This window comes from Peromyscus leucopus, chromosome 9 (assembly GCF_004664715.2).
Source record: "Peromyscus leucopus breed LL Stock chromosome 9, UCI_PerLeu_2.1, whole genome shotgun sequence".
NCBI lineage: Eukaryota > Metazoa > Chordata > Mammalia > Rodentia > Cricetidae > Peromyscus > Peromyscus leucopus.
The window spans coordinates 23,225,443-23,250,508 of record NC_051070.1 but is presented as its reverse complement, the minus strand read 5'-3'; the positions used below and the strand labels follow the sequence as shown (position 1 = coordinate 23,250,508).

The 25,066-nt window shown below is 39.1% G+C and overlaps 1 pseudogene; it reads right to left on the bottom strand.

Moving 5' to 3' along the window:
- Window positions 1-523: 523 nt before the first annotated feature.
- The window catches only part of LOC114690162, a 192,585-nt pseudogene continuing 168,042 nt past the window's right edge, over window positions 524-25,066 (bottom strand).

Sequence of the window (25,066 nt, the reverse complement as noted above, 5' to 3'; positions counted from 1 at the left end):
TCTAGTGGCTGTCTGTTCTCTGACACCAGATAAATTTATTAAGGTACACAATATTTTGGAAAACACAATACCACCACAGCATAGGCTTGGGCAGGGTTTGTGGAAGTGGTAAAATAAGATGGATTTTGAAAAGGGAGGATACCTGAGGGGGGGTCTCACCTCCCTTGGTCCAAGCCCTAATTTGTGGTTAAAGTGGGGAAACTGAGTTGATTTCACTTAGAAAGCAGGCTAACAGCAAGCAACCTTAGTCTCCAAAAGATTAAACCAAGAAAACCTAAACCTGAACCCCTGAGTGGCTGCAGGACAGGTCCAGGAGTACACTATGGCTATTTGGCACCTGGAAGAGGGGAGGCACAAGGAGATGTTGAGAGCCATTGCCCATCCTAGGAAAGGGGGAGTGAATTCTAGGTGTTTGGGATTCATCCTTTTCCCTAGGCCAGCTCTCACCCATCCCCTGTCTCAACCAAGGTTACATGAGAAATCAGTGTAGGACCAGATCCAGCCTCTGGCTCAAGGGTCAGCTCTATCCCTCCTGGGATAGGAAGCAGGTGTAGGAGATATTGAGGTCCCAGGCTGGTAGGGCCAGGGTAGAGATTGAGAACAGGGGTTGAGCATAATGGGAGGGGATTATTATTTTCCAGTCAAGGAGTGATTCCTGATAAGTAGAATTGGAATTTCTCAGTGTTTGCAGGTATCCTTTTAGTCCTGAGATCTTGTCCAGAAACTTATTCATTTCCTCCTACCTAGTTAACTCCAACTCTTCTAGTACTCAACACTGGGCAGTCTCTTTTTCAGGAGCTTCATCTCCTTTTGCTGGTAGTCCTTGATGAGATGTTTGGCTTTGCTGTACTTGTGTTCCAGGGCCTGATACTGGGCCTGAGTCTCCTACAGGTGCTTATTCACAGCCTAGCTCAGATACTAGGCCTCACCTCAGTAGCCCTCCAGCTTCTCCATTTGCTTCTTATTCTCCTCCACACTCTGCTCCAGCTGGGCCATTTCTACCTGCCAGCACCCCTTCTCCTGCTCCAGACTCTGCAACTTCGGCTTCAGCTGCTAGATTTCCACACTTCTGTGGCAGCATGCTTGATCTGGAGCTCCTTGAACTTGTGCACCAGCTTTTCTGGCTCCATCACCACAGGGGACAGTGCATCTTCATCCTCTGATAGTTGAAAGACCTCAATAGCCATCTTGCCTCCTGTGAACATCGGGCTCAGTTCTTCATCTATATCATTAGCATACTCTCCTGTCTCCTCCTCATCCTCTCTGTACTGGGCATATCTCTGCTCCATCATCCCCTGTTGCCATCTTTCCTGATCCAAGATCTACTGAATTAGCTGGGCTAATTCACTCCATTCTCCAGGCCACTTCTGGCCAATCATAAACTGCACTCAGCCCTTGGTGTTCCTGAGAACAGAGGCTATGAAGCTCTGGGTCACTCGCACCAGGCTTGTTCCATTCACCTCTACCAGTAGATCATTTACTTGGATCTTGCCATCCTTTATGGGCTGTGCTACCCTCAGTCATGGACTTGAAGGAGATGACTAGCTTCTCCAGGCCCATGTCAGCTCCAGCACCCATGCCAATGATGCTGATGCCCAGGCTCTCAGAGTCCTTTTCCAGCTCCACAGAAAACAGCTCCAACCTCTCCACATGTTTCTCTAGCTCACATTCCACAGAGGCTGCCATGGGATCTATATCCTCATTGTGTCGGTCATAATTCTCATTAGAGTAGGTGCTGAATACTTGGATCACTGTGGTGCTGAAATGAATCTTTTGGGGTTGGTCCTTTTCCCTGAGAGACTGGGAATCTCCACACATCCTGACTCTGACTCATAGGCTCCCCATCCTCCTCATTTTCTTCATCCTTTTCCTCCTCCTCCTCCTCCTCCTCCTCCTCCTCCTCCTCCTCCTCCTCCAGGGCACTGCCCTCAGAGTCCTCCCTGGGTCCACTGTAGGCACTTAATTCTACCAAGTCCACTTGTGAGAAGTCCTCCTTCTAGGACTCATCCACCTCTTCAAGTGCCAAATCAGGCACCCAACCATTGTCTGTTCCCCTCTCTGGTATTGCCACTGAAGCTGCCTCATCTTGGAACCACTTTGGCCTTGGGCTCCTTGAGTATGGGGCTGGCTGTGGTGGCCGAGGTGCTGGTACTCTCCAAGGTTGCATGGATGGTCACTTAGGCTTGGATCAGTTCCCCAGGAGCCGACTTGGCCTCAAACTGCCCACTTTCCTCAACCCTCACCTGCTTGATCTTGTGTACCTCCTGCAGCTTAAGCAGAATTCAGGCAGAGACCATTTGGTGCTGGGGGGGGGGGTGCTGCTGCCCTCCAGGACCATACTCCTTCTCATCACAGCATCCCCAATGGGGCAGGAAGCAGCAGTGGTGTCTGCAACACCCGAGACCACTTACTGACAAGCTTCTAGTTGACCTGGGGTGCTCCTGCGGCCCAGTGGAGGTGGATAGCTACTGTGAAGGACAGTCCTCGATTAGGCTTTCTCAAAAACTGCACTGAGCTGAGCTAGCTTACCATCGGCGACACAGCATCAGCATCCAGCTTGTCCAGCGCCTTGGTGCTGCTGTAGAAGCGCACCATGATATTCAGCTTCCTGTGCTGCAGGCCATCACACTCCTGCCTCAGCAGCTGCCAAACCCTGGTCTCCTTGTAGCCACCTGGGGTCGGGTGGATGCTCCATTCAAACAGCTAAAGCATCTCCTGCAGCCCGGGCCGTGGGTGCGGAGCCACCTGCACTGAGGGCCAGGCTTGGAGTTGAAGCGGTTTAAGGGCTCAGACATGCTGGTGTCCAGTTTGATCAGGGTGCTGTGGTCCACTTTCTCTTTCAAGCTACTCGCTCTCAGGAGGGACAGGCACATGCCTCACTGAGAGTCTCACGGGGCCTCGGTCATGGAGTCCTGCAGTGGTGCCCATCTGCTGGAACATATTTTTGATGTGGTGGACATTGGAGCCATATTTCTTATGATGGGCCACCTTGAGTGCCTTGTCAGCGTATCAGGAGACTTCAGTGCCTGGGAGCCTGCTTCATAGACACTGCAGTGTCAGGGGCGCTGAAGAGGGGACCTCTGGTCCCCCAAACCTCCATTACCATGGTGGGAGAAGCCAGGTTTATATGCCCCCCCCCTCCAGCAGGAAGCTGGCCAAGCCAGGACCACCGCCCCCTTCCCCCAAAGAAAGAAATCCCAAAAGGCCTTCTATAGAGGAGGAGGAGGGTATAAAAGGCATTCCTTGTTATTGAATAAACAGGGAATGAAATAAAGAAAAATATTTGCCTTCAACTGACTCCTGGTGTCTGTGCCGTTGACACTGTACCTTCACACTCTCTCCCCTGAGGGAGCCTTTAGGACCCAGGAACACATGATCATAGATGTAACAATAATTTCAACAACATCTTGGCATTCAGATTGGCCTCTTCAGGAGGTAAATATTCAACTTCTAGGGACAGGAACTTTATCTAAGGTAAAACAAAGTACTAGATGGGTTGAGTGTGTAGGGCCAGAAGGACAGATAGGAAAATTAAAGCCATGTGTGACTGACATAACATTGAATTTATGGAGATGTGATTTTTGTTGCTGCAATGGAAACATTCCTCCAATCTCAGAAACAAACCATAACACAAAGAGTACTTCTGGGAAAAAATATTAAAAGGTATTATCAGGAACAGTCACAGACCATTAGGTTGTACATAAGCAGGGCACATTAGCTGTTGATCTTTCAAAGGTACCTAAGACCTACCTTTAAAATGGTTAGCTGACAAACCAGTGTGGGTGGAATAATAGCCATTGATGTAAAAAAAAATTACAGGCAGTAGAACACCTGGTACAGGAACAGCTAAATGCTTAACATATTGAAGAACTGACCAATCCTTAGAATTCTACTATATTTGTTATTCAAAAGAAATCTGGAAAATGAGAACGGTAACAGATCCAAGAGCCATAAGTAAGATGATTCAGCCAATGGACTCTTTATAGTCTCAAATTCCCTTGCTTTCTTTATTTCCTAAAGGATGGTCTATTATAGTGGTTGATTTAGAAGAACAGGATAGAGAAAAGTTTGCCTTCATGGTATCCACTTATAATAATTCTCAACCTGTTAGAAGATATCAGTGGGGGGTCTTGCCATAATAAATGTTAAACAGCACCACTTTGTGTCAATATTTTGTACAACAGCCATTAGAAATAATTCATAAACAGTTTCCACAATCTGTAATTTACCATTATATGAAAGGGTATCTTACTGGCTGATTCAGATGAATCTAGCTATTCTGTCATTTCTTTAGTTTTGGAAGTTGCTTGCTCTGCACTTCCTGTTTACTCAGGTAACATTTTATCCTTCACTGGTCTCTGATGGGGTTGAACACAAGTAAGCTGCACTGTTTTCTTTGTTACCAAATTCAGAAAAGAAACTTACAAAAGAGATGTAAAGTTTATGAGGTTAAGAGACATAAAACCTTAGGTTGTTTATTTAAGAAAATGTTTTAAGGTCTAAAAAGATATTTTTAGGATGGGAATACAAATTATGATAGAAAATGGTTTAGGTATAAAACTTTGGACTCGCCAAGACAGGATAGATAATAGATTACTTTCTCTGAATTTGCCAAATACTAATGGACTGGACATTGTAAATGTAATTCTTACCTGATAGTTGTTCTCATTGTATATAGTCTTACTGTGATAGAGTTAAAACCATTCCTTTTCATTTAGACAATACCTGATAATTGTTCTTATTGATTTTAGGTGGGCTTTTCTTTCCTGTCTGCCATTTCCCAAATAAGTGACATGGAGACTCAGTACTAATTATAAATGCTCTGATGATTGCTCAGACTTATAACTAACTAGCTCTTACAACTTAAATCAACCCATATTTCTTATCTAAGGTCTACCACTGGGTTCATGGCTTATTTCCTCATTTTGTACACGTCCTGCTTCCTCTGTGTCTGACTGGTGACTGACTTTCCTGACTCCATGCTTCTGCATCCCAGCATTCTCAGCTTGGCTCTCCCACATAACCTTATCCTGTTGGCCAGTCAGCTTCTTTTTTAAACCAATCACAGTGACATATATTCACTCAATATAAAAGAATATTCCACATTTTCCCCTTTTTGTCTAATTAGAAAGGAAGGTTTTAGCTTTAACATAGTAAAATTATATACAACTAAACAGTTATCAAGTAAGAATTACTGTTATAAAACCTAGTCCATTTGATTTTGGCAAAATTAGAGAAAATATTCTATTATCTATTTTATATTTATGAGTCTAAAGTTTTATATTTAATTTACCTTTTATCATAACTAAGGAAAACTTTAATTATGAATATGTAGGCTTCAACTCCATCAAAGACCCCAGAAGGGTGAAATGTTACCTAACAACAGGGACATCTGGCTGCCTAGACAGTCACCCAAAGACTTTCTGTAACATTGGGCCATCCATCTTTGGCCTATAGGCCTAGTATATCTGACAGACTTTTTTGAGAAGCAGGGAACTTTAAAGGACTTTTTTTTACCTTGTCTTCACAAAGTTTGGCAGTTGATTTCTTTTGCATCCTGCTGGTCTAGTTTGGACACTATACTGTCAGGAACAAAGTCAAGGGAAGTTTTTGCAAGTTTCTTCAATGCCCGTTATTGCTGTGGGATGTCTTTCAGTATGCTGTGAATATATGTTACTCCCATTGGCTAATAAATAAAGCCACCTTGGCCTATGGCAGGGCAAGATGGAGCCAAGTGAGAAAATGCAAGAGAAAGAGTGAAAGGAGAAAGGAGAATAAGGGGAGACACCAAACCACCATCCAAGGAGCAACACATAGTGGGATGCAGATAAAGCCATGGAACACGTGGTGATACGTAGATTAATAGTTATGGGTTGATTTAAGTTATAAGAGGTACCTAATAAGAAGCTTGAACCATAGGCTATATAATTTGCAATTAATATTAAGCTTCTGAATGATTATTTTATAAGCAGCTGTGAGACCAGAAAAACATGAGACCATGGGGCCAGGTGGGACCAGAAAAACTTATGGCTACACATTGTGTTGTCTGAAGTAAATTGGTGCTACCAGGAGCAGATATAGATCACCGGCATGAAAAGCTTTAGGTTATTAAGCATATTAAATGCCATATTCTGTAGGTCTTTGAAGTGTTTGAATACCGTATATCTATCTAAATATATGTGTATACAACCTTGAAAACATACCTACTATGAATATAAGTTTGACTATTATAGATGACTGTTAATTTGTATTTCTTAATTATACATTGCATTTTTAAATGAATTGTATAAACACAATAGCCCAAACAAGAATAGAAATATGCATATAGTAAAGCAAAATTAATTTTAAATTTGTATCAATATACCAAAACCCATACCAATGTGAAATATTTTAGACTAGTAGTTTTTTCATTTAAAAGTAGATTCAGTAATCTACCTTTTTATCCTATCATTTCTGTATCCCCCCTTTTTTCTATTCAAAACAAGATCCCTAAGATCTAGTCTCCTGTGTTTAGTTTTAAGGTATTTTTTTCCATTATCAATAACAACTTATAACCAAACTCCCTTAAATGATAACAAACACTTATAACCAATATTTTGGAAACGTGTGTGTCATTCTCTAGACTACTTCCTATTGTCTGTGGGTGCTGGTATCTCTGGAGAAACCTAGAGAAAATCAGGATCAATGTTAGTTATTGGCTGGAGTATTCTGTGAGGCTAGATCATCTCAATCAGTAGCCTTGAAGCTGTTAGGGATGCTGGATCACATGGGCCACCTGTTTTTATTGGTATCTTGTACCCCTTGTTTATGAAAATACATAAATTTTTAAGGTAACATACATATTTGTATTAAAACAAGTACAGACTATGCATTGCACTAGTCAGCCAAAGATGATTTTTTGTTTTATGCATGAGCAGGTTAAATACACATTATGTGCTTTGTAGTTTTGCTAGGTTTATTTTTTTATGTCTGTAGCCAGGATTTTCAGGGAGTCTTTCTTGATCAAACCTGATCATCTTTAACCTTGAATGATTCTACAGCCTCTCATTTCCTGTGGAAATAAAAGCATAACCTCTTCTCCAAAGTAACATATCTTGCAATTTCCATTTTGAAGTCAAACTTTTTTTTAAATATATAAGTCCAGAAGTTTTCATGATCTAATATGTCTTATTAGCTGTCATTCCTTCATTAGCAATCATAAAAATCTAAAGACAACACAATAACATACAGAATGCAGACTGTGTATTTTCAGTCTTTATGTGCCTTATTATACTTTTTCACACCTTTTTAAGGATTTTATTATTTTAAAACTATGTATTTTTAAACACACTGCAACTCATTCAGAGTTGTTGTTTTTCTGAATCTATCTTTACTGCATATTTATAATCTTTTTCTCACAATTACTGGTTTTCCCCTCCCTGGTAGAAATTGAAAACTATAGTTCTGCATTTCATGAATGATTTATGGTCCCAAATTATACTAAAGTACAATCATGAATTTTGAGTTAGTTTAAGAGTTCTGATCACATATGATATTTACAAGGGCCTATTTACTTGGAAATGTTTTCATATACAAAACATCAACTATTATCAGTTGATGAAATTACAACTTATACTGGGTATAGATGTAACTGTCTTATTAAAATAGAAACACAGAGCCAAATGCAGAGTTGAAAGCCCAAGAGGTCAGAGCAATAGCTAAGAGCTAAGAACCCTTTCTAACCCTCACTGGCGCTGCTGTCCTTCCCCTCAGAAAGAGGCCTACTTCCTGTGTGTGTGTGTTTTTTTTTATTGACTTTCTGTTTTGCCTTCCCATTGGTTATAAACCCAACCACATAACCTCCTCATCACTGCCTGTCTATACAGAACTCCAGGTCTTCTACGGTTGGTATTGAGATTAAAGGTGTGTGTCTCCATGCTGACTGTATCCTTGAACACAGATCCACATAGCTCTGCCTCCCAAATGCTGGGATTAAAAGCATGTGCCACCACCTCCCGGCTTCTGCTATGGCTTGCTATTAGCTCTGACTGCCAGGCAACTTTTTATTAATATACAAATAAAATCACATTTCAGAATGAATAAAATATCACCATAACTGGGAGAAATAGATGTAACAGAGGTAAAAAAAAATCTACTTTTATCAAGATGAGGCTCTGGGAATAATTAAATATAGAAATGAATAAGAAAAGGCAGCCAAAATGACTCCTATTTTGAGATTCTGTCAATGTCAAGACTTTTGTGTCACTCATATATAGAGAGAATTCAACTGAAAAATAAATTTTTAGGTGAAATGACTGTGGAACATGTGGAACTCAAATTTCTTGTAAGAAATCTATATAGTATTTCTAAGAAGTGGCTAGACTGTGGCTCTTGTGTTTGGGGCAGATTTTTGGTTAAAAAGCAAGCACATAAATGGATACTGAAACCATGAATGTCATTGAAATTTCAACTTCAATGAAAAAGTAATTGAAAGATGATGGGGTCAACATAGAACGTGTAAATGCTTAAGGAATGGGTAGGAAAAATAAGCCTGCAATAGAAATTGAGAAGAACAATAAAGAGGAATAAGAAGAAACCCAGGAGAAAGTAAGTCACAGAAAATATAGTAGTGTTTCTTTCTTACAGGAGAATATGGTCAAAATAAATCAGAAAACAACATAGGTTTCATCTTACAGTGATGTAAATATAGGAAAAAATAAATGAATTTATGCTGAAATGGTAGCTGTAAGTTTTTATTGTTCTGTAAGTAAACTTGAGTTTCACAATAAGCTCAGAATGGTCTACACAAACAGGGATACATCAGGGGCAGCATGTTAAAGGTGACTGGAGTCTTCTTGATGCATCATTTTTCAATGACTTTCATTTGGGAAATAATAAAGACTCAGAACTGTTTAGTCAATCCAAAGTAGTTTTACATGGTAGGCAGCAGTTGTGAACAGAAGAGCATAACAATAAGTAAGACTGACAGGATGATCAAAATGTCAGGCTTTGAGATCTAGATTAGAAAGAGAAAATCATATCTGGGCAAGGTGCCACATGCCTGCAATTCCAGCACTCAAGAGGCTGGCTAATGCTAGAGAATTATCAATTAGGTCCTGGGCTACATAGCAAGAGCCTGCCTCAAACATAAAAAGGGAGGGAAAGGAAGAGAAGAAAAGAAGGAGAAGGGAGATTGGGAAGCAAAGGAAGAGAAAGGAGGAATCCATAAGGAAGCAGCCAGAAGAGGGATATGGAGTATCTAAGAATCTAGTTTCCTGTGTTCAAAGAGTATGTTTATTAGTGTTGCAAAACACAAAGGACAGGTTGGTAAAAGGACAAAGTAATGAAGTAAAGTTTTGTATTTTATGTGTAACGTGGTTTTATGTTTTATTGGGTTTTTTTGTGTTTACATGCTGTTTCATTATGTCTTAAGATATAGCTATAGGTTTTGGATATGTGGGTGAATGTAGAAATGAAAATAATTACAATTTAAACACAAAGAGTTGGCTTAGGTTGAGTCATCCACAAAGCTCTTCAGGTTGTCTTATAAATTATTAAGTTTAAAGTAGATAGAAACACATTAATTTGAATTTGAAAGTAAATTTAAAAGTATTATCAGGGTGTAAAAAAAAAAATGGAGGCTTCAGGGAATGGAGAGTAACCGCACAAGCTTCTAAAGGACTTGAGGGTTGTGGCAGCTGCTTTCCAAGGTGGACTGAAGAACCGTATCAACACATATTGTGTAGACCCCCTCCTGTTGAATAGAATAAGACAGAACTGGCACCATATGATTATATGATTTTGTGACTCCTTATTTGACCGTTCATAGGCAGCCTGGCCACTCTTCACTGGGCAGCTTAACCTTCTTGGCTTTGCAGAATTCTACCATGATGTAAAAAAAACTAAATGCTGCGAGGATGCTAACCATATAGAGAGAGATGCCTAACCTAGCTAAACATCACCTACCTGTTACCATATTTGAAAACCACCCAGCCAAACCCAGGCAACCGACCAAATTGGAGGAAAACAATGATATTCATTTTCAAGATGGTTTGTTAAAAAATAATATGTACTAATGGAAATGGTCGAAAATTAAGCAAACACAGAGACCCAGAAGTGATATATTTTATTTTTAAAAAGCAGAAAATGAGCTATTTGCATAGATAATGTGGACTGATGAAAATGAGGGGTATGCAGATGAGATGAAAAGGTGCAGTAGAGTGATGTGGTCTGCAATTTGTTAGCATGAAAGTTTGAAAATGAAAATGAAAAGGATCTAAGGAGGCTATTATAGATTGACTTAGGTCTAAAGCCATCATTTTGCATTGTGTTACCTGTTAGTTAACAGTTACCATGTTTATTGTTAAATTCATTCACGAGAAATAAATTAAAAATCTTTGAGTATTAATGCTAAATAAAAATATAAATATGTGGATTGTGAAATAAAGGCAATAGACGTAATGGGAAGGAACAATGTGTGTTAAAGAAGAGTTCAGCACAAAGAAGAAAAGTAAATGCATGAGAAACAGAAATAATTAATGGTGGTAGAATTGCATTGTATAGATGCTATGTTTTCCCCCAGAAAGAGAAGTATTTCATAGTCTTTGGAGGAATCTCTTTTGATTAACTGCCTCCAATTATTTTTCTGTACACATATGTGTCTGTGTGAATGTATGATACATGTATGTGGGTGTTCGATCCTTTTGGAGCTAGAGTCACAGGTGGTTGTGAGCCTTCCCACATGAGACCTGGAAACTGAACCCAGGTCTGTAGACGAAATTCTAAACAGTCTAGTAAATAAAGCCAAACACAGTGGTAATAGCCAAAAAGATCAGAGAGCCATGACTATCTTATCTTACCACCTCACCACCTTCGCTTCCCCAGAGAGTGTTTTGTCCTTCCTGACTTGTGTTTTTATTGCCTTTCTGCTCTGCCTTCTCATTGGCTCTAAGCCCATCAACATGACTTCCTCGTCACTGCCTGTCTATACAGACCTCCAGGTCTCTATGGTTGGTACTAGGGTAAAAGGCTGGTGTCACCACATTGGCTGTGCCCTTGACCACACAGAGACTCTGCCTGCTATGTGATCAGATTAAGGGTGTGTGCTACTACAGCCAGACTTCTGTTTAATGGCTATTTGACCTCTGATCTCCAGGCAACTTAATTTATTAACATATAAATAAAATGTCACATTTCATCACAAATAAAATATCACCACACAGGTCCTCTGCAAAAACAAGTACTCTACACTGCTTAGTCATCTCTTCAGCACTGACAGCTGTTTTGTAGTGAAAGACTTCCTAGGTGAGTTTATACCACTGAAGGAGAGACTTTTTAATGTCCTTGATAAATAATGTCAAATTAGTTCCTAATAGCTTTCTTGGTGGAGTGCTTCCTTTGCTTTGAGTTTTAGGACAATTGCATGGCATTCCATCTCAGGGGAAAGGCCACAGAATAAGAAACTGGACATCTGTCCTCAGATTTATATAAGATGAGGCAGTGGGGTCCCTGAATCTCTCCTCCTCACATTTGCCACAGGCTGTTTCCACATTTTTCATGGTTTTATTTGTCACAACTTTATTTAAGCCCTTCTAATATAGAGAAGCCTCACAAAATGTATATATGACATTCTTAGGGGGACCAGGATTTTAAAAAACACACACACTTCAGATTCCAAATAAACTGATACTTGAATGCTGTATAAACTTTTGAGTAAGAGCAATAAGCCACTTTCATGTCATAAGGAACATTTTACATTGAAATAAGATTTATACTAAGAACTTATGGAAAAAATTGTTAAGAATATGGATGGTAGCCAAGTATGTTAATCAGTGGTGGAGAGGTTGCCTATCATGCACAAGGCCCTGAGTTCGATCCCAGCTCTGAAAGAATGACACAATAAATTGAAGAAAATATGAGATAAATAGAATAATAGCAATAGTTATTATACTTACATTACTTATAAATGAAATAGTTTCCTTTTCATTATTTAACTCATATATGTAGAATTTTGGGGAGTTCTATCTACAGGGAAAAAATTCAAATGGCCTGAAAGTGCCTAAATCCCTCTACTTAAGAATACAGAATACTTAATTATGGAGTGGAAGAAGAGTTAAGAAAGTTGATTGAATTACTCAATAGAGGATTATTTGAGATCCACTGAAATTACATAAGTTGGCTATGAGTCCCAATTTTCTAAGTGCTAACGTAATATTTTCTCCACTCCGGGCAATTGGTAATACAAACAGAGTGTTTTATCAGCTTCACTGACAAGTGATTATAACTAAGAACTTAATTTTCTCAAAGTAAACTTCAAGAAAATGAGTCCATTTCAACTTTGACAAAATGCTAATTCTGCTTTCAAAACATTCACTTCCAATATGCAAGCATTTCCCCAAATATTCAGAGTGTTGCTCTTGGGAAAAAAAGCACTTAAGGCAAAATTTGGTTCATGCAACTTTTCTTTTGCTTTTCAAAGTAGATGTTTCTAAATGGAAGAGTTGAAAATACAAGCTACAAGTTAGATTAATTTTTTTCACATAAAAAAAAAACTCACAATTTTCCAGTTCTTCACAGATGCTTCCTACCAGAGGTTCTTCCCCGCCCCCCTTGGTTTTTGAGACAGTGTTTCTCTGTATATCCTTGGCTGTTCTGTAGAATAGGCTGGCCTTGAATTCACAGAGCTCTTCCTGCCATTGCCTCCTGAGTGCTGGGATTAAAGGCATGAGACACCATGCCCAGATGTCTACCAGATGTTCTATGCATTATTCCTATTATCTCTTCCCAACTCTCAGCCAAGTCTCTCTGGAGAAGCATTCTAATACTTGTAGCAAAGAGTGTATAGTTCAATGTGTCAATATGTTTGGACATATGGAATACAACAGAAACCATCACTATTATCAAGATAATGCACACCCACTCAATACTCCCAAAACCTCCCCTATGCCTTCACGTCCTCTTCTTACATCCTTGGTGACTTGCAGCTGACCATTGATGTGCTTTCTTCCTTTTCAATAATTTTATATGGGTTAATTGTCATTTTTACTCTATTTTGAGCAGCTTATTTAATGTAATATAGTTATTTGGGGATTCATTTACATTGTAGGACTTACCCAGTACTCATCTGATTTATTACTGAGCAGTATTTAATTGAATGGAAGTATCAGGTTTTATGTTGATTTTTGGATAGACTTTTGGGTGGTTACCAGTCTTGAGTTATTATTAATAAAGCTATAATGAGCATTTATATATAAATCTTTGAATGGATATATTATTTTTCAGAGAAAAATGCTTAGGGGTGGAATGGCTGGAACTTAAGCTAAATAGATGTTCAGCTCTTTATGAAAACTCTAGACTGTTTTATCATGAGATCATATCATTCTACATGCCCATTATCAGGTTGTAGAGTCTTACCTATCTATTTTCTTGGCAACCCTGATGAGGATTTCATTTTTTCATTTTGTTCTGTTTTATGGTATCTTGCTTTATGGTTTTAAGTTGTGTTTGTCTAATAGCTAAAGATAATTAGCTCCTTTAACTTTGCCCGCAATAGCACGAGGTAAGCAGGGGTTTTGAAAACACTGTTCTCTTCAGCTCAAGGCTCTCCTAACTGAGTTATTTCTGCCATGGGTGATCAAACAGGGAGGGAGAAAATACATGGAAGTACAGTTAATACTAAGGGCCATTTGAGGGGCCATATGGAAACCTAATACAGTAGAAGCTTCCCATAATACATACATATTCTGAGGTGATCTAAATAAAACCACCAAATAACAGGGGAGAGAGAGCCCTAACTGGACACCTCTCATCGCCATATGAAGCTTCCAGTAGCCAGAGTGTGTTACATCTAATTGAGTTGCCAGCCAAAGGGTTCCCATGGATACCCCCAAACAACCCAGGCTGTTGCCAAGCCTTTTAGGCGGCTCCCTACAAACTGATGATGAGGCTCTGTTGCTGAAGACAATGCCTCTATAACTCATTGAACACAGAGAATCAAGCTAGTACCTACCCAGAGCCTTCCGTTCGACTGAACGGTACTGGAATGTACTCTGCATGCTAGAAAAGGAGAAAGGTTAACAGCAACCCAGTCACAAACCCTTTGATCTGCAGGAGTGAGCTGCCTGCAAGGTACACTGGAGCTCTAGTGGCATGATGTTCGTGGGGTGGGAGTAACCAACCAACATCTGGGTTGTCTTAAGGCCCACTCCATGGGATGGAACCCATACCCTACACTGCTTGGTGATCAAGAACCTGAGACTAGACAGCCCAGGGACCTAGGAGTAAACCAAATACTACTGTTCCAAAAATCAAAAACAAAAACAAAATGCAGCCATGAAATGACTCCCAAGGACACTCTACTATACTCGTAGTTCAGTGCCTTGCTCAGTTATGATCAGAGACGCTCCCTCTTACAGCAGAGGGGGCAAATACAGAGACCTATAGCTGGACAATCTGCAGAGTGAGAGACCTTGGGAACACTCAGCCTTAAACAGGATGCCTCCATGAAACCACTCCCCTCAGGGCTCGGGGAACTCGGCAGAGGAGGAGGCAGACAGAGTGAACGAGTCAGAGGGGATGGAGGACACCATGGAATCAAGGCCTGCAAACACAACAGGGCTGGCACACATATGAACTCACTAGAGACTGAGACAGCATGTTCAGGAACTAAAGGCATCTGTACCAGATGGAATCTTAGAGCTGAAAGGAGAAGTAGGCGCATGTCCCCATCCCTAACCCAGACGCTGTCTTGAATTGACAGCCATATGGAAATAAAAAACTTTCTCCAAGGGAGTCTCACTGGGGAAACAAACCACTCTAAAGGGTAGGCCTCATTCCGGCGAAGTAGATGGCCGGCAGAAGATGAACTCAGTAGCATCTTTAGAGGCTCTTTGTCTCATAATGCTAAGTCAGGGCATTTGTTTATTTGTTTGTTTGTGTATTTTATAGGTCCTTTGCAAGTATATTATGGCTTTCAGTTTGGTGTCTTATGGGATTCCTGTGTATGTGAACACGTGTGTCTCTGCCTCTGTGTGCATTTCTTGTGTTTTTCTTTGGCTCTTTTTCTTGGTTGGTTCTTTTGTCCTATTCTGATTTGTTTGGTTTTTTATTTATCTTAGTGTATTTATTTTACTTTATTGGTATTCTTTAGATGCCTGCTTGTTTTCTAAGAAGAGACAGAAAGAGGGGGGATGAAGAGGGACTGGGAGGAGTAGGGGGGATTGTAATTAGAATATATTGTGTGAATAAAAATATTTTCAATAAAAGAAACAAAAACAAACAAGCAAAAACAAAACAATGGTGTCTACACACAAAAGTCTGGACAGACAGAACACACTTAACATGAAATACCAAAGTACACTAATATCTCCTCAATAAGATAGTACAAGTGAGTGGAAACCTGGTAGTATAAAAGGAAGGAGAGTTCGGGCTGTCTCACACACTCAAAGTAAGAGTGTTCTATAGAACTATCCATTGTAACAAACAGGACTTTTTTTTTTTTTTTTTTTGTTTTCAGAAAACCGTTTGGCGGCTTATGATACTTAAAATGAAATGATCAGAATAAAACAAGCACAGCAAACCACCAGAGGAGACTACACGCTGAGATTAAAGAGCAATGGATAAAATGGCAGAGGGTGTGAGAGCTCTAAATGTTTGAAGAGAAGTGTTTGTCATGTCAGATTTTTATGACAACCAATTAGCTTTCCCCGTGAAAGCAACGGAAAGATAAAAGACATGTACAGATAAGTGGGATCTACCAAAGTGGGCAAATCGTGTACTGTTTTTTAAGGCCATAAAATGTGCTTCACTAAAATAAGGAATACATTTATTCAGCCACCCACTTATTCATTCAATAAATATGTATTGAATGGTTGCTGTGTTCCAATGAAACAATTTTTTCCTTCCATTGATATACAAAAACAAAAATGAGTCATTAAGTAGTAGAAAAATAATGCACATTGGTCCCTAAAAACTAATTATGGATATCTGAAAAATAACATTTCTTTCTTAAAGGGTAGAAATTTGTCTACTATTGACATGTTTTACAGTTAATCATTTTATTTGCTATGGTCTCTGACAAACCTAGTTAATAGAAACTTTCTGGTAACTTACTACTTACATTAACTAGCAGTAACCAACTACTAAATAAAAGAATAACTAAAAACATTTGATTATAAAGTTATTTGTTACATTCATGAAAACATTCAAATGTGACTACAGGGTAATATAATATCTGATATCAAAATCTTGTGCTCTTATTGTACAGTAGGAAGTAACAATATACATTTCTGTATTCCTGAATAATTCATAATTTACTCCATGTTGATGAATTTTGGTTTCTCAGTCTGTGCTCTAAATGACTAGATAAGAAGTAGAAAGGAGGAATATTTTATCTTTATGATTCCTCTGTCCCAGGGTCTCTAGGCATATTCTTGATAATCTACTGAAGACTTTATGGGCTGTTTTTCTTTTAATTTTTAATTTTTTTATTTTTGGTAATCAAGCATCATGATCTTTTCTGGTCAGTGGCAACTGAAAGGAGCATCTGGCCATAAGCTGGAGAGTTAGCTGGCTCTAGAACAAACATAAAGAGTGTCAAGAAGTCCTCTCATGAAGCCCCTGGAAACAGAGTGGAAAGTCTGCCCCCTTTACAACCTCATGTTATTTTGAATATTTACCTCATATAATGGAAGGGTTTTGTTAGAAGTACAAGGCAGGGGAGACCAATACTCAGAGAGAAGATTCTCAAAAATAAAATCAAAACATAAATTTCTGCACTATTATTTTCACATTCCTTGTTGACTTACATGCCTCTCTTGCAATAAATAATTTACTGTAATAAAAAATTTACTAGACTAAAACTATCATTAAGGTCACTGAAATAATAAATCATCACATTTTTACAGAGTATGCCTCACTAACAAACTTTATTGCTTGGAGTTTTATTTGCTGGGAGATAGGAAGAGCAAGACACTTGGAGGAAGTAGGGATTTCTAAATGAAAATTAAAGCGTTCCAACAGAAAGCCACCAAGATTGAACTTGACCTCTGGGAAACAAATCAAAGACCCTCATAAAGCTGTACTTCTGGCCACATCAGAATTTATTTTTATGGGCATAATTGCTGGTGCTATCTCTAGCAATGTTCACATTCATGACTCTCAAAGGAAAGGGCAAGGCATGATGCCAATTTGTTAGTTAGCATCCTTCAAACACAATATGGACACTCTCAAGACATCTTGTATCCTGGAATACTCACAAATACCAAGATAACATAGCTAACTTTAGCCTGTGTCCCTATGTATGTGAAGGGGTGTGAGTGGAAGTGTGTGTATATGTGTGTGTGTGTCTACATGCATATGTATAACTTGTATAATGTGCCAAGTCTATTGAAACAGTTTTATATAATGATTTAATAAATGTGATTTATCTAATATGTAAATAAATTATTATTTAATTCTATGATATAATTTCCAAAATAAAATCTTAGACACAATCTAAATTGCTTTGGAAACTTAATGTCTTTTCAAGTGATAACGGATGAAGTAGCGTTCAAATGTTAAATGGTATTTTAAAAGACTCCAAGAACATTATTAATATAAACAGGTGCATGTTGCAATTAGAAAATGTATAATTTATAACGATTGTTTATTTATTTATATTTACCATACATGAAAAGGGCAAGTACTATTTGAATTTAAATGGCAATTCCATCAAGTGCCTCCTGATCATAACTTTTAGTGACTATTCCCAAGACACAGTCTCACTCCAGCTTCACTTATCATCCCTGACTTTATAACTACTTTGTTCAAGAACTTGTTGATTCATTTCATCAACACACACTTATAATATTCACTTGAACACTGCACTGTGCCTTGTGGAAGTGTCCAATGACTAAAGCATCCTTTCCTTCTGCTGGTCAGGATCAAGTTTATATGCAGAGAACCCCGAAGCCCAGGGGGAAGCAGGTGCCACTGAAGGTGATGTTTTAAGCTAGGAAAGCCAGACTATTGGTAGAGCTACCAGTAATGATGCTGAAGTCCTGGGGAATATTTCATTTTCATTTTTATTTTATTTTAGGTTTTTCGACACAGGGTTTCTGTGTAGTTTTGGTTCCTGTCCTGTATCTCACTCTGTAGACCAGGATGGCCTCAAACTCACAGAGATCCACCAGGCTCTGCCTCCCAAGTGTTGGGATTGATTAAAAGCATGTGCTACCACTGCCCGGCCATGGGGAATGTTTCTATGAGTTAGATAAAAAAGAATGTGCAGTGAGGTTCTAAAATCTCAGGAAAAGCCAGAAAAAAGTGGCAAAAGCTCTACCTTTGCTTTTCTTTGGGGGGGGGGGATTGTTTCTTCTACTGAAATTTTGATTAAATTCTCATCTCTGTAGAAAACCTTATAATTTCTTTCTTATAAGGCTTTTGATATTCTCTGAGGGTGATCAAGACAGATAGCAAGAATGATTAAGTCTCTATTCAGCTGCACACCAGGACTAATGTACTGGTAATTAAAAAGAACACTCAGATAAGGTGAGATGGCACTGAAGAACATGAGACGGGACAGGTACAGTGTTCAGACTACCCTATGTGCTGGAGAACGGTAGATAAAGCACCCCAATCTTAGAAGCAGCAGACAGCATTATCCATCCCTGAGCATCTTAGCCTGAACACTACCCAGGCTGAGAAAACAGGAAAAGACCCCATGGAAGAGATGACTCACAGAAGTAGAGAAGAAATGGCATAGCCCCTAGGCTGAATGATGAGATACATTCAATGGCCAAACACCAAGGCAAAATCCTACAACCCCAAAGTAAACCAATGCAAGGACAAAACACTGGTAGGTGTAGAAGGGAAAAGGAGAGGATAGTCTGAATTTTCTAGGGTCCATGGTTCACACTGCTTCAAGGCTTTCAAAGCCAGAGAATATACAATCTCAGATGTTGTATTCTCCAACCAAAGTTAGGAATCCTTATTTGGAAATAGTGTCCTATAGTTCAAACTCCACTGACTTTAGAGTACACCTTTTAAAAAGCTATTTACTATTTTAACTTACATGTATGATTTTTGTCCTGTATTGTGTATGTGAACTATGTGCAGACTTGGTTCCTATGGAGGCCAGATAAGGATGACAGATTCCCTGAAACTGGAGTTTAAAAACAATTGTAAGCTGCTGTGGACTTCAGGAACATAATCCAGCAAGTGCTGTTAATTGAATCATCTCTATAGTCCTAAGAATATAGTCACCTTTAGGGGCAGGTAAATAGAAGAAGAAGCTGGGCATGGTAGCACACACTTCAATTCCAGCACTCAGGCAGCCGAGGTGGGTATATCTCTGTGAGTTGCAGGCCAGCCTAGTCTATGAAGAGAGTTCCAGACCAGCCAGGGCTATAGAGAGAGACATTGTCTCAATAAATAAAGGAATAAGGGAGTGAATAAATAAATAAATAAATAAATAAATAAATAAATAAATAGAAGTAGAGGAGAGAGAAGAATAAGACTTAGAAGGCTAGATATGAAAATTCAGTTATTGTCCTGGAAACACCTGTCTCTAGTCTAAAGTTTTGAAGCTAAAACAGTTATTTACATTTTGCTCTATCTGAATAACACAAGGTCTTATATAGAAACACTGATCACAGATATTTCCTCAGAGAATATCAAAAATATCAAACAAAGGAAGTAAAGCAGGCAATTTGCATTAAAAATTATTTTATCTGCAAAAGTCAGCTTAAAATACCTATTTCCTTTGACAGGTTTCCAAAGATGGCATTGTATGTCAGAAAATAAAAATAAAACTTGGATGTGTGTATTATATATAAGTAAAATTAAATAAAGAAATATTATATTATGTATCAGAGTAGAATTTTAGTATACAAAGGTAGATGAGATGTTCAATTTTTTGAAAAATGAAAAAAAAGACTTGTCTCAAGACTCATACATCCCTTGGGGCTCTGGTGCGTTCTTCTCGGGTTTAAATGCACACACAGTTGCTTAAGCAATCTCCAGTTTCCTTTGAGAAGAGGGAAATCTTCCTGATGTGAAAATGGACTTTTGTTGCTTTAACTAACTTCCAAGCTGTGTCCTTCTTATGTTGAACGTGGCGAAGCTGCGCTTCATGTTTTAGCCATCATTTCATCCTTGTTACTAACTACTTAGAAATGGCTAATGCAGCCCGCAATTTCATTAATGGACTCATAATGCCCAGAACATGAGTGTTAATAGCCCCTCTCTACTCTGGGCTGGACAGACCACATGTAGATCCCCACATTGCTGTTCAGAAACAAATTTTGAAAGGGTCATTGACAAATGATATTACATTCATTTAAAAAAGGATCATCAGGATGCTGAATGCCAAATTAGGGGCGTTAAAGAAATTGAGGGTGTTTAACCTTGAGAAGAAAAGCTCTGGAATGAAATGGAGGGCATGATGGATCTTATCAATTCTCTGAAGTTTTGGTGTGTGGAGGAGGCATTAGGCTTGCTGCATGGGGTGGCAGTGACTGGGAATCAAATTACTGCTTAGTCTCAAAGAACTAACAAGGAAAGCTCCTTTTGAAAGTCACTGGGCTCTCTACTCACCATTCTGGAGAGGCTTAAACACAGATTGAAACATCTCATGGCAGAAGTCCTTAACTGGAAGATAAGTTGAACTGGCCAGAATGATAGTCCAGCCATCTTCAAAGGCCCAGGCAGGTACATGAGAGTGTTTTAGTCACTGTTCTGTCACTGAGAAGAGACACCATGACCAAGGCAACTCTTATAAAAACAAGCGTTTAACTGGGGGCTGGCTTACAGTTTCAGAGGTGAGGCCATTATCATCCCCGCAGGAAACATGGCAGCATTCCATGCACAGTGCTGGAGAAGTAGCTGAGAGTTACACTATTATCTGCAGACAGAAAGAGATAGGGAGAGAGGGAGGGAGGGAGGGAGGAAGCCAGAAAGGGGGAGGGGCTGCTGTAGGCTTTGGGCTCTTGAAACTTCAAAGCCCACCCCTAATGACACACCTACTCCAACAAGCCACACTTCCTAATCTTTCCCTGACAGCTCATCAACTGGTGACTAAGCATGCAAGTATATGAGCTGATGGGGGCCAATCTGATTCAAACCACCACAAAGAAGAAACTGATGAGCACCCAGAGAGGAGCACGTAACATGATACAGAATGATTAGCACTACACTGTAGCTGGAGGGCTTCTCTCCAGGTTCCCCAAGCCCCGCAGTCCCACAATCCACTTATAAAATAATCACTCAGACGCTTATATCACTTATAAACTGTATGGCCGTGGCAGGTTTCTTGCTAATTGTTCTTTTATCTTAAATTAACCCATTTTTATAAATCTATAACTTGCCATGTGGCTGGTGGCTTACCAGCGTCTCTACATGCTCTTCTCCTGGCGGTGGCTGCAGTCTCTCCCCCCTAGCCTTCCGCTTCCCAGAATTCTCCTCTCTCCTTGTCCCACCTACCTCCTGCCTGGTCATTGGCCATCAGTGTTTTATTTATATAGAACAATATCCACAGCACTTCCCCTTTTTTCTTTTTTTTTAAAAAGGAAGGTTTTAACTTTAACATGGTAAAATTACATATAACAAAACAATTACCGAGCAAGAATTATAGTTACAATATTAAAGAAGATGTCCTATCTATCTTATATTTGTGAGTTTAAGGTTTTTATATCTAACTTATCTTTTATCATAACTGAGGAAATTACAACTATCTAGTTTTCAACCACATCAAAGACCTGAGAAGGAACATAATGGTACCTGAGAAATGGTAGACGGATGCAAGCAACTTCGGGAATCTTGCAAGAGTAGAACAAGACAGCTGGCAGCCTGGACAGTCACCTGATGTTTCTCAGCATTGTTGGTGCATTCAAATTGGCTACAGGCCTAGAGTATCTGACAGACCATTTTCAGAAGCAGGAATTCTGAGAGACCATCTTACCCTGTCTTGGCAGAGTACAGTGGTCGCTTTCCTTGTGTCCCGCTTGTCCAGAAAGGACAGCATTGCATTTGTACTGTCAGCCGTCAAGGCAAGGGCAGTTCTTTGCCCAGTAGGCCATTTTGTGCCAAAAAGACAAACTTCCAAATGGAAATGTCTTAGAAGCCCAACATTCTCTCGGGATCAATTGGTGCAGCCAGGAGCAATTGTGTCTCACATCAACAGAATTTTAAGTTATTTAAATGCCATATTCTCTAGGTCTATGAAGTTTTTGAAGATTACCTATCTATCTGAAATATATCTATGTATACCTAGAAGACTTAACTAACATGGCTACAAATATGATTATCATAGATGACTGATTATTAATCTATTTTTAATCATCCATTACAATTTTAAATGAGTTAAACATAATACCTCAAACAAGAATAGAAATATATATATACAGTATAACAAAATTAACTTTAAGTTTGTATTAATAAACTAAAATTTATACCAATGTAAAACATTTTAAACATAAACTAAACTCTATACCAATGTAAAACATTTTAAACAAGTTGTTCTTTAAAAGTAGGTTCATTAATCTACCCTTTTATCTTATCATCTCCATATCCTCCTATATATCATATCCCCTTTTGTTTTTTAGAAAGAGATCACATTTATAATCAACCTGTTTTAAATAAAAATATTGGTTTTTCTCTGTCCCACACCAGAGGGCTCTTCTGATTTGGGACACAAGAATCACTTAACCATTTTTTTTTTAAAGCAATATGTCTGGGTTTAGAGGGGGAGTGAGCCAATTCCACCTCTAAAGCCAGCTTGGTATATTTGGGAATTTGGGCGTAGCATCTCTTACTACTTCCTGCTGGAGGGGGGCGCTGTATCTTATGGGGACGCAAAGAAAATTTTAGACTTATGGGGTAGTCCGTGAGGCTGTATTGTGTGAACCAGTTGCCTTGAAACCGATCTGGATGTTGGATCATCTGGGCCATGGTGTCATCGGAGTCCTTTCAGGGGGTCTTGGCTGGTGAAACCTGATGTATCTTAATCTGGAACAAGTCCACAGCCTCTGGCTTTCTGTGGAAACAAAAGCAGAACCTCTTTTCCAAAGTAACATATCCTTATATCCAAATTTTGAAGTCAAGGTACCTTTAAAATATACATTTTGGCATAACTCAACAGCTTTTGTAATCAAATGTTTTTCTTTAGTTATGAATATCAAAGAGAACATAATCCAGATTCTCTGTGTGGTAGCCATCTTTATGTGGCTTATGTTTTATATTACCTTGAGCCTTGAGCCTATTGCTTTAAACTGTACCATTGTAAGCCTGAAACGGCGCTGTGGCTGCTGGCTCCGCCCACTTCAGCTTCCCAACATGGCAGTGGTACGTTTTCCGCCAGCTCTGGGAGTCATCAAGTCTCAGAAATAGTGGGTCTAAGCTTTTATCAAAGCAGCGTGAAGCCCAGAAACCTCTTTTTTTTTTTTTTTTTTTTTTTTTTAATACTAGTAAAGACTAAATCTACCATACAGCTTAATTTGCCGCTGGCAGATGCCTCATTTCCGCCATACTGCCAGTCAAACGCACCCGCCAGGAACCCGCCAGTGTCCAAACTTGCGTTTTGCCGCATCTAGCTGCCTATATGAGACAAGAAGCAGGAACCTGGTTTTGGCTCTGTTTAGAATTGGTTATTAAATATTCTCAGGTTTAAGGTGGAAACTCGAGCCGTTGGGCGCCATTTGTAGCTGGAGGGCTTCTCTCCAGGTTCCCCAAGCCCCGCAGTCCCACAATCCACTTATAAAATAATCACTCAGACGCTTATATCACTTATAAACTGTATGGCCGTGGCAGGCTTCTTGCTAATTGTTCTTTTATCTTAAATTAACCCATTTTTATAAATCTATAACTTGCCATGTGGCTGGTGGCTTACCAGCGTCTCTACATGCTCTTCTCCTGGCGGTGGCTGCAGTCTCTCCCCCCTAGCCTTCCGCTTCCCAGAATTCTCCTCTCTCCTTGTCCCACCTACCTCCTGCCTGGTCATTGGCCATCAGTGTTTTATTTATATAGAACAATATCCACAGCACTACACCACCACCAGGCTGATGGCATCCACATTTATTTCACACACACACATACATGCACACGCACACACACACACACACACATATGCCATATTAACACATACCATATTCAGCCTATTGGTGCCAATGCCTTAAATCTGTCCTATTCCTGAGGCCTCTTCCAAAGTTAAAATTTTCCCATTCTCAGACTATCTTCTCCAGATTATATAATATATCATAGTAATGATAATCAATGATTTTTCATTTAACTTACCTTATACCAAAGCTGAAAAATTCCATTGATATTTTTCATTTTGCAAGAAAATTTAACTTTTTGTAGCAGATAGTGTTTCAGTGTTTACTCACAAATCTCTAAAAACCCAGGGTTAATAAAAATTAATAGCAGTGTCCTCATTAAGGGTACCATTGCAGAGGTAAGTAAACAGAATCCTTAAAGAGCCTAAGTATTTGAAATTTCTCTCATTGAACTATTACTATTTATTCATTCCTTTCCTCAGTATTTCCCAGGAAGTGCCATATGTATAATATGGAAAAAAAAAAAACAAATCAAAACTAACACCTAGTATTTGAAGAACTGTTCCCACATCTAAACAGAGGAATCATGCTTTTAGCATTGTTTGAAATACAGTTATCCATCATGTACCTATGGAGATCTATTCTGAAAAATGCATCAGTTGGCAATCCTATTGTTGTGTGAAATCATGGAATATGTTTACAAAAATCTGGATGATATATTTTTACTACACATCTGACCTATATAGCATGGGTGAAAGTGCCATATAACCCCATGAAACAATAAGCATCGTAATATTAACCTACTGCTCCTAGGACCTGATGAACTAACACAAGATTAAATGGAGCACCAGAGAACACGACTAAGTCAAAGCTTGTAAAGCTTGGGATGGAATAGGCCCTTTTAGCATAGTGTAACACAGCATACTGTTTTATAATGAAGTTTTTAATAAGAATTGCATTCCAAAATAATGATAAAACTAATATAAATATATGAAGCAGAATATAGTTTTTTATTATTAAATATATCCTGTACATTATTGTGTGAGATATATTTGATA